The sequence below is a fragment of the Schistocerca americana genome, unplaced genomic scaffold, assembly GCF_021461395.2.
Source record: "Schistocerca americana isolate TAMUIC-IGC-003095 unplaced genomic scaffold, iqSchAmer2.1 HiC_scaffold_772, whole genome shotgun sequence".
NCBI lineage: Eukaryota > Metazoa > Arthropoda > Insecta > Orthoptera > Acrididae > Schistocerca > Schistocerca americana.
This window is the reverse complement of record NW_025726536.1, coordinates 12,501-17,500: the sequence shown is the minus strand read 5'-3', so window position 1 is coordinate 17,500 and position 5,000 is coordinate 12,501. Positions and strand designations below refer to the sequence as shown.

General features: G+C 51.7%; 1 non-coding gene across 1 annotated transcript in view; it reads right to left on the bottom strand.

Annotated features, from left to right (window-relative positions):
* LOC124590765 overlaps positions 1–1,195 on the bottom strand; it is a 1,910-nt gene extending 715 nt beyond the window's left edge. The window contains exon 1 of the ribosomal RNA XR_006976780.1: positions 1–1,195. This exon is cut by the window's left edge and continues 715 nt beyond it. This is a non-coding gene — a ribosomal RNA (small subunit ribosomal RNA).
* Between the last annotated feature and the right edge of the window lie 3,805 nt (positions 1,196–5,000).

The window sequence follows — 5,000 nt, the reverse complement described above, 5'->3', positions numbered from 1 at the left end:
AGCTTTGGTTTCCCGGAGGCTGCCCGCCGAGTCATCGGAGGAACTGCGGCGGATCGCTGGCTGGCATCGTTTATGGTTAGAACTAGGGCGGTATCTGATCGCCTTCGAACCTCTAACTTTCGTTCTTGATTAATGAAAACATACTTGGCAAATGCTTTCGCTTCTGTTCGTCTTGCGACGATCCAAGAATTTCACCTCTAACGTCGCAATACGAATGCCCCCGCCTGTCCCTATTAATCATTACCTCGGGTTCCGAAAACCAACAAAATAGAACCGAGGTCCTATTCCATTATTCCATGCACACAGTATTCAGGCGGGCTTGCCTGCTTTAAGCACTCTAATTTGTTCAAAGTAAACGTGCCGGCCCACCGAGACACTCACTCAAGAGCACCCTGGTAGGATTGCAACGGGGTCCGCCTCGGGACGCACGAGCACGCACGAGGCGCGTCGCACGCCTTCAGCTCGCCCCACCGGCAGGACGTCCCACGATACATGCCAGTTAAACACCGACGGGCGGTGAACCAACAGCGTGGGACACAAATCCAACTACGAGCTTTTTAACCGCAACAACTTTAATATACGCTATTGGAGCTGGAATTACCGCGGCTGCTGGCACCAGACTTGCCCTCCAATAGATACTCGTTAAAGGATTTAAAGTGTACTCATTCCGATTACGGGGCCTCGGATGAGTCCCGTATCGTTATTTTTCGTCACTACCTCCCCGTGCCGGGAGTGGGTAATTTGCGCGCCTGCTGCCTTCCTTGGATGTGGTAGCCGTTTCTCAGGCTCCCTCTCCGGAATCGAACCCTGATTCCCCGTTACCCGTTACAACCATGGTAGGCGCAGAACCTACCATCGACAGTTGATAAGGCAGACATTTGAAAGATGCGTCGCCGGTACGAGGACCGTGCGATCAGCCCAAAGTTATTCAGAGTCACCAAGGCAAACGGACCGGACGAGCCGACCGATTGGTTTTGATCTAATAAAAGCGTCCCTTCCATCTCTGGTCGGGACTCTGTTTGCATGTATTAGCTCTAGAATTACCACAGTTATCCAAGTAACGTGGGTACGATCTAAGGAACCATAACTGATTTAATGAGCCATTCGCGGTTTCACCTTAATGCGGCTTGTACTGAGACATGCATGGCTTAATCTTTGAGACAAGCATATGACTACTGGCAGGATCAACCAGGGAGCTGCGTCAACTAGAGCTGAGCAGCCGGCCGCCCGGGAGTGTGTCCCGGGGGCCCGCGCGAACACGCAAGCGTCCGCTCAATTATTCTGCAAACAGGAGGAGGCTGAGCTCCCCTGCACCATACACCTCGAAACCCTCTCAGGTCCCGGCGGCGCGCAGCGCCGTCCTAAGTACTTGGTCGGGTTCGAGAGAGGCGCAATCGCCCGGAGTTTGGCGAGTAGACGCTTTAGGTGCGACCACCCGTGCTCCCAACTGAGCTTGCCGCTGCCGACAGAGGCCCGGGAGCGTGCTGTCGTGGCATTGCCGGCGGGAGACAACACGCGCCACCTACGGTGACCGGCAGCTCCAACGCCAGCGCCACAGAAGGACAAAAGCCCCACTTGGGTGCCGAAGCGAACTCTCCCAGCACAGCGCACGCGCCAACACGTCCGCACAGCTGCGATACAAACCACCTGCGAGAACCGCAGAGGCGACCGAGCAGCAGACGGCGTCGCGGCGCCGAGCGCCGGGCGGCGGCGCATCCTCAGCGCACACAGTCCTCAATCGGACCAGCACACTGCAGATGTCCACCGCGCTTCGCACCGGGCCCGCGAGGACCTACTTTGGCCGCACGGCGCCGCGTGCAGGGTGCGCCGGCGCGCAGCTGCGCCGCCTGCCGCCTCCGTCGGCCGGCGCGCCTGCCACTGGCCGCCCCCACCAGCCGGCTGTAGCGCGTGCGCCCACGCACCGCACGGCCAACACGCCGGGAGGCCCCCCCTCACCGGCCGGGGACGGTCCCACCCAGCCACCGCCGCGTATCGCTTCACACCCACATGCCATTCACGTTCGTGGGCATGGTGGGTATCGCTGCAACAACCGGTTGGTAGCTCAACCGATCGTCGCCATCACTGATTCACCCCTAGCGAGAACAACCGCACCACAACGGTTTACCAGTTGTTCATTTGCGTAACGTCACCAGCAAACGTAGGCGTCCATCGCCATTTGCAAATTCAACGATTGTTGCATGCCTGTGTCAGGTGTCACGACACACTGTCTGCCCACATACACGCAACAACATGTCCACGCTTAGCGAACACGTGGAAGGTGGCCCCCGTACGTATGCGATGTCCATTGCGCGAACGACTGTCAACCGGCCTCTGTCGCATGTCGCAGATGTGGAACGCAGTGCACCGTGCTATCACGGTGTGTGAGAAGAGACGACTACGTCTGACAACACGCGCCACTACATCAACAGACGGCTCATGCTGATCGCCATCCAGGGCATACCACACTGCAATCCAGCTCTTATAGGGAGACGACACGTAGCTGAGTGCACAACATTTGGACCGCATGGTTCGCCGTTGTTGGCGCAGTCGTTGTACGGTCACATGTACCACGATGTATCATTCAGTACATGAGGACCAATGTGCAGTACAGTGTGTGATTTGGACGTACAACATCAGCGGACAGTTGACACAGGCCGTACCACAGCGTAGGCTAAGTGCTTCGCCATGCGAATGCCAATGAACAACTGCAAATGCCAATGAACAACTGCAAAGGGCATTGAGCATGTACGTCCTGCTGCCATCCACATTACAGTGTATAGCTGCAAGGTGTTTAACATGAAGCGATACACTGGGGACCGGGCAGTGCGAGTAGCAAACTATATTGCGGGGGTTGCAGTTAGGCAACACTACACTAATTTAACGCGTCGTATGACAATTACAGAGCAGGTTAAGGCCCAACGTGTGTTGGGTTAAGGCCCAACGTGTGTTGGGTTAAGGCCCAACGTGTGTTGGGTTAAGGCCCAACGTGTGTTGGGTTACGGCCCAACGTGTGTTGGGTTAAGGCCCAACGTGTGTTGGGTTAAGGCCCAACGTGTGTTGGGTTACGTTAAGGGGCAATGTGGGTTACGTTAAGGGGCAATGTGGGTTACGTTAAGGGGCAATGTGGGTTACGTTACGGCGCAATATAGGTTACGTTACGGCGCAATATAGGTTACGTTAAGGGGCAATGTGGGTTACGTTACGGCGCAATATAGGTTACGTTACGGCGCAATATAGGTTACGTTAAGGCGCAATATCGGTTACGTTAAGGCGCAATACAGGTTACGTTAAGGCGCAATACAGGTTACGTTAAGGCGCAATACAGGTTACGTTAAGGCGCAATACAGGTTACGTTAAGGCGCAATACAGGTTACGTTAAGGCGCAATACAGGTTACGTTAAGGCGCAATACAGGTTACGTTAAGGCGCAATACAGGTTACGTTAAGGCGCAATGCAGGTTACGTTAAGGCGCAATGCAGGTTACGTTAAGGCGCAATACAGGTTACGTTAAGGCGCAATGCAGGTTACGTTAAGGCGCAATGCAGGTTACGTTAAGGCGCAATACAGGTTACGTTAAGGCGCAATACAGGTTACGTTAAGGCGCAATACAGGTTACGTTAAGGCGCAATACAGGTTACGTTAAGGCGCAATACAGGTTACGTTAAGGCGCAATACAGGTTACGTTAAGGCGCAATACAGGTTACGTTAAGGCGCAATACAGGTTACGTTAAGGCGCAATACAGGTTACGTTAAGGCGCAATACAGGTTACGTTAAGGCGCAATACAGGTTACGTTAAGGCGCAATACAGGTTACGTTAAGGCGCAATACAGGTTACGTTAAGGCGCAATACAGGTTACGTTAAGGCGCAATACAGGTTACGTTAAGGCGCAATACAGGTTACGTTAAGGCGCAATACAGGTTACGTTAAGGCGCAATACAGGTTACGTTAAGGCGCAATACAGGTTACGTTAAGGCGCAATACAGGTTACGTTAAGGCGCAATACAGGTTACGTTAAGGCGCAATACAGGTTACGTTAAGGCGCAATACAGGTTACGTTAAGGCGCAATACAGGTTACGTTAAGGCGCAATACAGGTTAGGTTAAGGCGCAATACAGGTTAGGTTAAGGTACGACATAGGTTAGGTTAAGGTACGACATAGGTTAGGTTAAGGTACGACATAGGTTAGGTTAAGGTACGACATAGGTTAGGTTAAGGTACGACATAGGTTAGGTTAAGGTACGACATAGGTTAGGTTAAGGTACGACATAGGTTAGGTTAAGGTACGACATAGGTTAGGTTAAGGTACGACATAGGTTAGGTTAAGGTACGACATAGGTTAGGTTAAGGTACGACATAGGTTAGGTTAAGGTACGACATAGGTTAGGTTAAGGTACGACATAGGTTAGGTTAAGGTACGACATAGGTTAGGTTAAGGTACGACATAGGTTAGGTTAAGGTACGACATAGGTTAGGTTAAGGTACGACATAGGTTAGGTTAAGGTACGACATAGGTTAGGTTAAGGTACGACATAGGTTAGGTTAAGGTACGACATAGGTTAGGTTAAGGTACGACATAGGTTAGGTTAAGGTACGACATAGGTTAGGTTAAGGTACGACATAGGTTAGGTTAAGGTACGACATAGGTTAGGTTAAGGTACGACATAGGTTAGGTTAAGGTACGACATAGGTTAGGTTAAGGTACGACATAGGTTAGGTTAAGGTACGACATAGGTTAGGTTAAGGTACGACATAGGTTAGGTTAAGGTACGACATAGGTTAGGTTAAGGTACGACATAGGTTAGGTTAAGGTACGACATAGGTTAGGTTAAGGTACGACATAGGTTAGGTTAAGGTACGACATAGGTTAGGTTAAGGTACGACATAGGTTAGGTTAAGGTACGACATAGGTTAGGTTAAGGTACGACATAGGGTAGGTTAAGGTACGACATAGGTTAGGTTAAGGTACGACATAGGTTAGGTTACGGTACGACATAGGTT